Genomic DNA, 11,491 nt, shown 5'->3' with positions numbered 1-11,491 from the left:
GCGAGAGCACTGCTTCCACTCAGCCTATTTATAAGCATGCGGCAAAAGACGGCTGCCTTTTCCACACTACAGGGGACACACATTTACTCGCCCTCCTTTCTTACTTCCAAAGCAACCCCACCAAGCTCATTCAAACCAATCACACATTTCATTGCTCTCTCCTGTCCTCCTTCTCTTTTCACAAAAAAAATAAAACAACAAAACTTGCTCTTTTGGCTGACACTTGAACATTCAGCAACAAAGGCTAACGCCGGCCGCCAGACTCGGCCTTGTCAACATAAAAGTCACATAAGCCACATGAGTCGAATGGGCTCGTGAAACGGGACAATTACAAAATCACAAATCTTTCTCAACTGTCTTGGCTCCTTTTATTTACACCCCTAAATTCCACATACTAAGGTACAACAGGAATACGGGATAAATGCAGAGGCTACTTCCTACCAATATGGAAGCCGGGCAAAAAAAAAAAAAGAAAAAAGCTCACGCTAGCACGCCGGGCGAAGCATCGCTCTGAGATGAGTTGCGAGTCGCAGGGATGCCGGTGAAGCAGGCTCGGGCTGAGTGGGCCAGCCAGCCTTTTGACTTAGGGAAGTGGCGTCGCCATGTCAAGTTCAAAGAACTCTGTGAAGCTTTAGGGGGACAAAAGAACAACTGTTGTAGATGCAGGCAGGTCTGGGAGGAGAATTTTAAAAAAAACTCAATACAACTGGAAATCAGCCCCCCGAAACGAGAACGGGGACCCATGAATGGCGGCCCATGACTTGAGGTTGCGTGTAACGGTGAAATAAACATCACGGCTGTGACGAAACGGTGCTGTTATTGCCCCACGGCTCACTCCCTTTCGTGATGTGTTGCTTTAATGTGACCTAAGTAAGTGATCTAAATTAGCAGGTGTTTTTTTGTTTGTTTGTTTGTTTTTAACAGCAAATATTGGGCTTGTCCCACCCATGAGCTGCAACTGTGATTGGTTGTAGTTCTGCTCTGCGTTGACATCCTGTAACAGACTTTCCCCCCCATGTTGTCAGTTTCCTCAAACGTACACTGACCCCTACTGGCAGGCTTGGGTTACTTTTATCCACAGCATTCCCTCCACAGAGTTCTTGTTGAATATTTTCCAGTGTTTTGTTTTGAGAGCAACTGGCTATAATTAAGCCAAACTACAACTGATTGGTTTCCATCCCATGGCAGGCCATGCAGGTGGGCTTAAACGGCATCTGACGCTGAAATGTTTCGACTCTGAAGACTCCAAAGGCCGTATGAAATGTAACACAAGGACGTACATGTAAAAGAAAGGGTAATGCGTTGTAGATTTGTGAAAGCGTAAAGTAAGATGGAGTAAAAGTAAGAAAAGCAAGTGAAAGAATGTGCATGTAAGTGCTTGAGGATGGCAAAAGCTTACAGCACCTGGTATTCCCAGGCGGTCTCCCATCCAAGTACTAACCAGGCCCGACCCTGCTTAGCTTCCGAGATCAGACGAGATCGGGCGTGCTCAGGGTGGTACGGCCGTAAGCGAGAGCACTGCTTCCACTCAGCCTATTTATAAGCATGCGGCAAAAGACGGCTGCCTTTTCCACACTACAGGGGACACACATTTACTCGCCCTCCTTTCTTACTTCCAAAGCAACCCCACCAAGCTCATTCAAACCAATCACACATTTCATTGCTCTCTCCTGTCCTCCTTCTCTTTTCACAAAAAAAATAAAACAACAAAACTTGCTCTTTTGGCTGACACTTGAACATTCAGCAACAAAGGCTAACGCCGGCCGCCAGACTCGGCCTTGTCAACATAAAAGTCACATAAGCCACATGAGTCGAATGGGCTCGTGAAACGGGACAATTACAAAATCACAAATCTTTCTCAACTGTCTTGGCTCCTTTTATTTACACCCCTAAATTCCACATACTAAGGTACAACAGGAATACGGGATAAATGCAGAGGCTACTTCCTACCAATATGGAAGCCGGGCAAAAAAAAAAAAAGAAAAAAGCTCACGCTAGCACGCCGGGCGAAGCATCGCTCTGAGATGAGTTGCGAGTCGCAGGGATGCCGGTGAAGCAGGCTCGGGCTGAGTGGGCCAGCCAGCCTTTTGACTTAGGGAAGTGGCGTCGCCATGTCAAGTTCAAAGAACTCTGTGAAGCTTTAGGGGGACAAAAGAACAACTGTTGTAGATGCAGGCAGGTCTGGGAGGAGAATTTAAAAAAAAACTCAATACAACTGGAAATCAGCCCCCCGAAACGAGAACGGGGACCCATGAATGGCGGCCCATGACTTGAGGTTGCGTGTAACGGTGAAATAAACATCACGGCTGTGACGAAACGGTGCTGTTATTGCCCCACGGCTCACTCCCTTTCGTGATGTGTTGCTTTAATGTGACCTAAGTAAGTGATCTAAATTAGCAGGTGTTTTTTTGTTTGTTTGTTTGTTTTTAACAGCAAATATTGGGCTTGTCCCACCCATGAGCTGCAACTGTGATTGGTTGTAGTTCTGCTCTGCGTTGACATCCTGTAACAGACTTTCCCCCCCATGTTGTCAGTTTCCTCAAACGTACACTGACCCCTACTGGCAGGCTTGGGTTACTTTTATCCACAGCATTCCCTCCACAGAGTTCTTGTTGAATATTTTCCAGTGTTTTGTTTTGAGAGCAACTGGCTATAATTAAGCCAAACTACAACTGATTGGTTTCCATCCCATGGCAGGCCATGCAGGTGGGCTTAAACGGCATCTGACGCTGAAATGTTTCGACTCTGAAGACTCCAAAGGCCGTATGAAATGTAACACAAGGACGTACATGTAAAAGAAAGGGTAATGCGTTGTAGATTTGTGAAAGCGTAAAGTAAGATGGAGTAAAAGTAAGAAAAGCAAGTGAAAGAATGTGCATGTAAGTGCTTGAGGATGGCAAAAGCTTACAGCACCTGGTATTCCCAGGCGGTCTCCCATCCAAGTACTAACCAGGCCCGACCCTGCTTAGCTTCCGAGATCAGACGAGATCGGGCGTGCTCAGGGTGGTACGGCCGTAAGCTAGAGCACTGCTTCCACTCAGCCTATTTATAAGCATGCGGCAAAAGACGGCTGCCTTTTCCACACTACAGGGGACACACATTTACTCGCCCTCCTTTCTTACTTCCAAAGCAACCCCACCAAGCTCATTCAAACCAATCACACATTTCATTGCTCTCTCCTGTCCTCCTTCTCTTTTCACAAAAAAAATAAAACAACAAAACTTGCTCTTTTGGCTGACACTTGAACATTCAGCAACAAAGGCTAACGCCGGCCGCCAGACTCGGCCTTGTCAACATAAAAGTCACATAAGCCACATGAGTCGAATGGGCTCGTGAAACGGGACAATTACAAAATCACAAATCTTTCTCAACTGTCTTGGCTCCTTTTATTTACACCCCTAAATTCCACATACTAAGGTACAACAGGAATACGGGATAAATGCAGAGGCTACTTCCTACCAATATGGAAGCCGGGCAAAAAAAAAAAAAGAAAAAAGCTCACGCTAGCACGCCGGGCGAAGCATCGCTCTGAGATGAGTTGCGAGTCGCAGGGATGCCGGTGAAGCAGGCTCGGGCTGAGTGGGCCAGCCAGCCTTTTGACTTAGGGAAGTGGCGTCGCCATGTCAAGTTCAAAGAACTCTGTGAAGCTTTAGGGGGACAAAAGAACAACTGTTGTAGATGCAGGCAGGTCTGGGAGGAGAATTTTAAAAAAAACTCAATACAACTGGAAATCAGCCCCCCGAAACGAGAACGGGGACCCATGAATGGCGGCCCATGACTTGAGGTTGCGTGTAACGGTGAAATAAACATCACGGCTGTGACGAAACGGTGCTGTTATTGCCCCACGGCTCACTCCCTTTCGTGATGTGTTGCTTTAATGTGACCTAAGTAAGTGATCTAAATTAGCAGGTGTTTTTTTGTTTGTTTGTTTGTTTTTAACAGCAAATATTGGGCTTGTCCCACCCATGAGCTGCAACTGTGATTGGTTGTAGTTCTGCTCTGCGTTGACATCCTGTAACAGACTTTCCCCCCCATGTTGTCAGTTTCCTCAAACGTACACTGACCCCTACTGGCAGGCTTGGGTTACTTTTATCCACAGCATTCCCTCCACAGAGTTCTTGTTGAATATTTTCCAGTGTTTTGTTTTGAGAGCAACTGGCTATAATTAAGCCAAACTACAACTGATTGGTTTCCATCCCATGGCAGGCCATGCAGGTGGGCTTAAACGGCATCTGACGCTGAAATGTTTCGACTCTGAAGACTCCAAAGGCCGTATGAAATGTAACACAAGGACGTACATGTAAAAGAAAGGGTAATGCGTTGTAGATTTGTGAAAGCGTAAAGTAAGATGGAGTAAAAGTAAGAAAAGCAAGTGAAAGAATGTGCATGTAAGTGCTTGAGGATGGCAAAAGCTTACAGCACCTGGTATTCCCAGGCGGTCTCCCATCCAAGTACTAACCAGGCCCGACCCTGCTTAGCTTCCGAGATCAGACGAGATCGGGCGTGCTCAGGGTGGTACGGCCGTAAGCGAGAGCACTGCTTCCACTCAGCCTATTTATAAGCATGCGGCAAAAGACGGCTGCCTTTTCCACACTACAGGGGACACACATTTACTCGCCCTCCTTTCTTACTTCCAAAGCAACCCCACCAAGCTCATTCAAACCAATCACACATTTCATTGCTCTCTCCTGTCCTCCTTCTCTTTTCACAAAAAAAATAAAACAACAAAACTTGCTCTTTTGGCTGACACTTGAACATTCAGCAACAAAGGCTAACGCCGGCCGCCAGACTCGGCCTTGTCAACATAAAAGTCACATAAGCCACATGAGTCGAATGGGCTCGTGAAACGGGACAATTACAAAATCACAAATCTTTCTCAACTGTCTTGGCTCCTTTTATTTACACCCCTAAATTCCACATACTAAGGTACAACAGGAATACGGGATAAATGCAGAGGCTACTTCCTACCAATATGGAAGCCGGGCAAAAAAAAAAAAAGAAAAAAGCTCACGCTAGCACGCCGGGCGAAGCATCGCTCTGAGATGAGTTGCGAGTCGCAGGGATGCCGGTGAAGCAGGCTCGGGCTGAGTGGGCCAGCCAGCCTTTTGACTTAGGGAAGTGGCGTCGCCATGTCAAGTTCAAAGAACTCTGTGAAGCTTTAGGGGGACAAAAGAACAACTGTTGTAGATGCAGGCAGGTCTGGGAGGAGAATTTTAAAAAAAACTCAATACAACTGGAAATCAGCCCCCCGAAACGAGAACGGGGACCCATGAATGGCGGCCCATGACTTGAGGTTGCGTGTAACGGTGAAATAAACATCACGGCTGTGACGAAACGGTGCTGTTATTGCCCCACGGCTCACTCCCTTTCGTGATGTGTTGCTTTAATGTGACCTAAGTAAGTGATCTAAATTAGCAGGTGTTTTTTTGTTTGTTTGTTTGTTTTTAACAGCAAATATTGGGCTTGTCCCACCCATGAGCTGCAACTGTGATTGGTTGTAGTTCTGCTCTGCGTTGACATCCTGTAACAGACTTTCCCCCCCATGTTGTCAGTTTCCTCAAACGTACACTGACCCCTACTGGCAGGCTTGGGTTACTTTTATCCACAGCATTCCCTCCACAGAGTTCTTGTTGAATATTTTCCAGTGTTTTGTTTTGAGAGCAACTGGCTATAATTAAGCCAAACTACAACTGATTGGTTTCCATCCCATGGCAGGCCATGCAGGTGGGCTTAAACGGCATCTGACGCTGAAATGTTTCGACTCTGAAGACTCCAAAGGCCGTATGAAATGTAACACAAGGACGTACATGTAAAAGAAAGGGTAATGCGTTGTAGATTTGTGAAAGCGTAAAGTAAGATGGAGTAAAAGTAAGAAAAGCAAGTGAAAGAATGTGCATGTAAGTGCTTGAGGATGGCAAAAGCTTAGAGCACCTGGTATTCCCAGGCGGTCTCCCATCCAAGTACTAACCAGGCCCGACCCTGCTTAGCTTCCGAGATCAGACGAGATCGGGCGTGCTCAGGGTGGTATGGCCGTAAGCGAGAGCACTGCTTCCACTCAGCCTATTTATAAGCATGCGGCAAAAGACGGCTGCCTTTTCCACACTACAGGGGACACACATTTACTCGCCCTCCTTTCTTACTTCCAAAGCAACCCCACCAAGCTCATTCAAACCAATCACACATTTCATTGCTCTCTCCTGTCCTCCTTCTCTTTTCACAAAAAAAATAAAACAACAAAACTTGCTCTTTTGGCTGACACTTGAACATTCAGCAACAAAGGCTAACGCCGGCCGCCAGACTCGGCCTTGTCAACATAAAAGTCACATAAGCCACATGAGTCGAATGGGCTTGTGAAACGGGACAATTACAAAATCACAAATCTTTCTCAACTGTCTTGGCTCCTTTTATTTACACCCCTAAATTCCACATACTAAGGTACAACAGGAATACGGGATAAATGCAGAGGCTACTTCCTACCAATATGGAAGCCGGGCAAAAAAAAAAAAAGAAAAAAGCTCACGCTAGCACGCCGGGCGAAGCATCGCTCTGAGATGAGTTGCGAGTCGCAGGGATGCCGGTGAAGCAGGCTCGGGCTGAGTGGGCCAGCCAGCCTTTTGACTTAGGGAAGTGGCGTCGCCATGTCAAGTTCAAAGAACTCTGTGAAGCTTTAGGGGGACAAAAGAACAACTGTTGTAGATGCAGGCAGGTCTGGGAGGAGAATTTTAAAAAAAACTCAATACAACTGGAAATCAGCCCCCCGAAACGAGAACGGGGACCCATGAATGGCGGCCCATGACTTGAGGTTGCGTGTAACGGTGAAATAAACATCACGGCTGTGACGAAACGGTGCTGTTATTGCCCCACGGCTCACTCCCTTTCGTGATGTGTTGCTTTAATGTGACCTAAGTAAGTGATCTAAATTAGCAGGTGTTTTTTTGTTTGTTTGTTTGTTTTTAACAGCAAATATTGGGCTTGTCCCACCCATGAGCTGCAACTGTGATTGGTTGTAGTTCTGCTCTGCGTTGACATCCTGTAACAGACTTTCCCCCCCATGTTGTCAGTTTCCTCAAACGTACACTGACCCCTACTGGCAGGCTTGGGTTACTTTTATCCACAGCATTCCCTCCACAGAGTTCTTGTTGAATATTTTCCAGTGTTTTGTTTTGAGAGCAACTGGCTATAATTAAGCCAAACTACAACTGATTGGTTTCCATCCCATGGCAGGCCATGCAGGTGGGCTTAAACGGCATCTGACGCTGAAATGTTTCGACTCTGAAGACTCCAAAGGCCGTATGAAATGTAACACAAGGACGTACATGTAAAAGAAAGGGTAATGCGTTGTAGATTTGTGAAAGCGTAAAGTAAGATGGAGTAAAAGTAAGAAAAGCAAGTGAAAGAATGTGCATGTAAGTGCTTGAGGATGGCAAAAGCTTACAGCACCTGGTATTCCCAGGCGGTCTCCCATCCAAGTACTAACCAGGCCCGACCCTGCTTAGCTTCCGAGATCAGACGAGATCGGGCGTGCTCAGGGTGGTATGGCCGTAAGCGAGAGCACTGCTTCCACTCAGCCTATTTATAAGCATGCGGCAAAAGACGGCTGCCTTTTCCACACTACAGGGGACACACATTTACTCGCCCTCCTTTCTTACTTCCAAAGCAACCCCACCAAGCTCATTCAAACCAATCACACATTTCATTGCTCTCTCCTGTCCTCCTTCTCTTTTCACAAAAAAAATAAAACAACAAAACTTGCTCTTTTGGCTGACACTTGAACATTCAGCAACAAAGGCTAACGCCGGCCGCCAGACTCGGCCTTGTCAACATAAAAGTCACATAAGCCACATGAGTCGAATGGGCTCGTGAAACGGGACAATTACAAAATCACAAATCTTTCTCAACTGTCTTGGCTCCTTTTATTTACACCCCTAAATTCCACATACTAAGGTACAACAGGAATACGGGATAAATGCAGAGGCTACTTCCTACCAATATGGAAGCCGGGCAAAAAAAAAAAAGAAAAAAGCTCACGCTAGCACGCCGGGCGAAGCATCGCTCTGAGATGAGTTGCGAGTCGCAGGGATGCCGGTGAAGCAGGCTCGGGCTGAGTGGGCCAGCCAGCCTTTTGACTTAGGGAAGTGGCGTCGCCATGTCAAGTTCAAAGAACTCTGTGAAGCTTTAGGGGGACAAAAGAACAACTGTTGTAGATGCAGGCAGGTCTGGGAGGAGAATTTAAAAAAAAACTCAATACAACTGGAAATCAGCCCCCCGAAACGAGAACGGGGACCCATGAATGGCGGCCCATGACTTGAGGTTGCGTGTAACGGTGAAATAAACATCACGGCTGTGACGAAACGGTGCTGTTATTGCCCCACGGCTCACTCCCTTTCGTGATGTGTTGCTTTAATGTGACCTAAGTAAGTGATCTAAATTAGCAGGTGTTTTTTTGTTTGTTTGTTTGTTTTTAACAGCAAATATTGGGCTTGTCCCACCCATGAGCTGCAACTGTGATTGGTTGTAGTTCTGCTCTGCGTTGACATCCTGTAACAGACTTTCCCCCCCATGTTGTCAGTTTCCTCAAACGTACACTGACCCCTACTGGCAGGCTTGGGTTACTTTTATCCACAGCATTCCCTCCACAGAGTTCTTGTTGAATATTTTCCAGTGTTTTGTTTTGAGAGCAACTGGCTATAATTAAGCCAAACTACAACTGATTGGTTTCCATCCCATGGCAGGCCATGCAGGTGGGCTTAAACGGCATCTGACGCTGAAATGTTTCGACTCTGAAGACTCCAAAGGCCGTATGAAATGTAACACAAGGACGTACATGTAAAAGAAAGGGTAATGCGTTGTAGATTTGTGAAAGCGTAAAGTAAGATGGAGTAAAAGTAAGAAAAGCAAGTGAAAGAATGTGCATGTAAGTGCTTGAGGATGGCAAAAGCTTACAGCACCTGGTATTCCCAGGCGGTCTCCCATCCAAGTACTAACCAGGCCCGACCCTGCTTAGCTTCCGAGATCAGACGAGATCGGGCGTGCTCAGGGTGGTATGGCCGTAAGCGAGAGCACTGCTTCCACTCAGCCTATTTATAAGCATGCGGCAAAAGACGGCTGCCTTTTCCACACTACAGGGGACACACATTTACTCGCCCTCCTTTCTTACTTCCAAAGCAACCCCACCAAGCTCATTCAAACCAATCACACATTTCATTGCTCTCTCCTGTCCTCCTTCTCTTTTCACAAAAAAAATAAAACAACAAAACTTGCTCTTTTGGCTGACACTTGAACATTCAGCAACAAAGGCTAACGCCGGCCGCCAGACTCGGCCTTGTCAACATAAAAGTCACATAAGCCACATGAGTCGAATGGGCTCGTGAAACGGGACAATTACAAAATCACAAATCTTTCTCAACTGTCTTGGCTCCTTTTATTTACACCCCTAAATTCCACATACTAAGGTACAACAGGAATACGGGATAAATGCAGAGGCTACTTCCTACCAATATGGAAGCCGGGCAAAAAAAAAAAAAGAAAAAAGCTCACGCTAGCACGCCGGGCGAAGCATCGCTCTGAGATGAGTTGCGAGTCGCAGGGATGCCGGTGAAGCAGGCTCGGGCTGAGTGGGCCAGCCAGCCTTTTGACTTAGGGAAGTGGCGTCGCCATGTCAAGTTCAAAGAACTCTGTGAAGCTTTAGGGGGACAAAAGAACAACTGTTGTAGATGCAGGCAGGTCTGGGAGGAGAATTTTAAAAAAAACTCAATACAACTGGAAATCAGCCCCCCGAAACGAGAACGGGGACCCATGAATGGCGGCCCATGACTTGAGGTTGCGTGTAACGGTGAAATAAACATCACGGCTGTGACGAAACGGTGCTGTTATTGCCCCACGGCTCACTCCCTTTCGTGATGTGTTGCTTTAATGTGACCTAAGTAAGTGATCTAAATTAGCAGGTGTTTTTTTGTTTGTTTGTTTGTTTTTAACAGCAAATATTGGGCTTGTCCCACCCATGAGCTGCAACTGTGATTGGTTGTAGTTCTGCTCTGCGTTGACATCCTGTAACAGACTTTCCCCCCCATGTTGTCAGTTTCCTCAAACGTACACTGACCCCTACTGGCAGGCTTGGGTTACTTTTATCCACAGCATTCCCTCCACAGAGTTCTTGTTGAATATTTTCCAGTGTTTTGTTTTGAGAGCAACTGGCTATAATTAAGCCAAACTACAACTGATTGGTTTCCATCCCATGGCAGGCCATGCAGGTGGGCTTAAACGGCATCTGACGCTGAAATGTTTCGACTCTGAAGACTCCAAAGGCCGTATGAAATGTAACACAAGGACGTACATGTAAAAGAAAGGGTAATGCGTTGTAGATTTGTGAAAGCGTAAAGTAAGATGGAGTAAAAGTAAGAAAAGCAAGTGAAAGAATGTGCATGTAAGTGCTTGAGGATGGCAAAAGCTTACAGCACCTGGTATTCCCAGGCGGTCTCCCATCCAAGTACTAACCAGGCCCGACCCTGCTTAGCTTCCGAGATCAGACGAGATCGGGCGTGCTCAGGGTGGTATGGCCGTAAGCGAGAGCACTGCTTCCACTCAGCCTATTTATAAGCATGCGGCAAAAGACGGCTGCCTTTTCCACACTACAGGGGACACACATTTACTCGCCCTCCTTTCTTACTTCCAAAGCAACCCCACCAAGCTCATTCAAACCAATCACACATTTCATTGCTCTCTCCTGTCCTCCTTCTCTTTTCACAAAAAAAATAAAACAACAAAACTTGCTCTTTTGGCTGACACTTGAACATTCAGCAACAAAGGCTAACGCCGGCCGCCAGACTCGGCCTTGTCAACATAAAAGTCACATAAGCCACATGAGTCGAATGGGCTCGTGAAACGGGACAATTACAAAATCACAAATCTTTCTCAACTGTCTTGGCTCCTTTTATTTACACCCCTAAATTCCACATACTAAGGTACAACAGGAATACGGGATAAATGCAGAGGCTACTTCCTACCAATATGGAAGCCGGGCAAAAAAAAAAAAAGAAAAAAGCTCACGCTAGCACGCCGGGCGAAGCATCGCTCTGAGATGAGTTGCGAGTCGCAGGGATGCCGGTGAAGCAGGCTCGGGCTGAGTGGGCCAGCCAGCCTTTTGACTTAGGGAAGTGGCGTCGCCATGTCAAGTTCAAAGAACTCTGTGAAGCTTTAGGGGGACAAAAGAACAACTGTTGTAGATGCAGGCAGGTCTGGGAGGAGAATTTTAAAAAAAACTCAATACAACTGGAAATCAGCCCCCCGAAACGAGAACGGGGACCCATGAATGGCGGCCCATGACTTGAGGTTGCGTGTAACGGTGAAATAAACATCACGGCTGTGACGAAACGGTGCTGTTATTGCCCCACGGCTCACTCCCTTTCGTGATGTGTTGCTTTAATGTGACCTAAGTAAGTGATCTAAATTAGCAGGTGTTTTTTTGTTTGTTTGTTTGTTTTTAACAGCAAAT

General features: G+C 46.4%; 8 non-coding genes across 8 annotated transcripts in view; all 8 read right to left on the bottom strand.

The window, feature by feature from the left end:
- LOC140576164 (5S ribosomal RNA) overlaps window positions 1–2 on the bottom strand; it is a 119-nt gene extending 117 nt beyond the window's left edge. Inside the window, exon 1 of the ribosomal RNA XR_011981392.1 lies at window positions 1–2. This exon is cut by the window's left edge and continues 117 nt beyond it. This is a non-coding gene — a ribosomal RNA (5S ribosomal RNA).
- Window positions 3–1,392: 1,390 nt separating this feature from the next.
- On the bottom strand, window positions 1,393–1,511 carry LOC140576506 (5S ribosomal RNA). The gene has a single exon (XR_011981716.1). It is a non-coding gene; the product is annotated as a 5S ribosomal RNA (ribosomal RNA).
- Window positions 1,512–2,901: 1,390 nt separating this feature from the next.
- On the bottom strand, window positions 2,902–3,020 carry LOC140576505 (5S ribosomal RNA). Its single transcript, XR_011981715.1, has one exon. It is a non-coding gene; the product is annotated as a 5S ribosomal RNA (ribosomal RNA).
- A 1,390-nt stretch (window positions 3,021–4,410) lies between these two features.
- Window positions 4,411–4,529, bottom strand: LOC140576504 (5S ribosomal RNA). The gene has a single exon (XR_011981714.1). It is a non-coding gene; the product is annotated as a 5S ribosomal RNA (ribosomal RNA).
- A 1,390-nt stretch (window positions 4,530–5,919) lies between these two features.
- Window positions 5,920–6,038, bottom strand: LOC140575793 (5S ribosomal RNA). Its single transcript, XR_011981054.1, has one exon. It is a non-coding gene; the product is annotated as a 5S ribosomal RNA (ribosomal RNA).
- A 1,390-nt stretch (window positions 6,039–7,428) lies between these two features.
- Window positions 7,429–7,547, bottom strand: LOC140576162 (5S ribosomal RNA). Its single transcript, XR_011981391.1, has one exon. It is a non-coding gene; the product is annotated as a 5S ribosomal RNA (ribosomal RNA).
- A 1,389-nt stretch (window positions 7,548–8,936) lies between these two features.
- Window positions 8,937–9,055, bottom strand: LOC140576160 (5S ribosomal RNA). Its single transcript, XR_011981389.1, has one exon. It is a non-coding gene; the product is annotated as a 5S ribosomal RNA (ribosomal RNA).
- Window positions 9,056–10,445: 1,390 nt separating this feature from the next.
- Window positions 10,446–10,564, bottom strand: LOC140576159 (5S ribosomal RNA). Its single transcript, XR_011981388.1, has one exon. It is a non-coding gene; the product is annotated as a 5S ribosomal RNA (ribosomal RNA).
- Between the last annotated feature and the right edge of the window lie 927 nt (window positions 10,565–11,491).

The sequence above is a fragment of the Salminus brasiliensis genome, chromosome 13 (assembly GCF_030463535.1).
Source record: "Salminus brasiliensis chromosome 13, fSalBra1.hap2, whole genome shotgun sequence".
NCBI classification, from domain to species: domain Eukaryota; kingdom Metazoa; phylum Chordata; class Actinopteri; order Characiformes; family Bryconidae; genus Salminus; species Salminus brasiliensis.
This window is presented reverse-complemented; position numbering and strand designations above follow the sequence as displayed.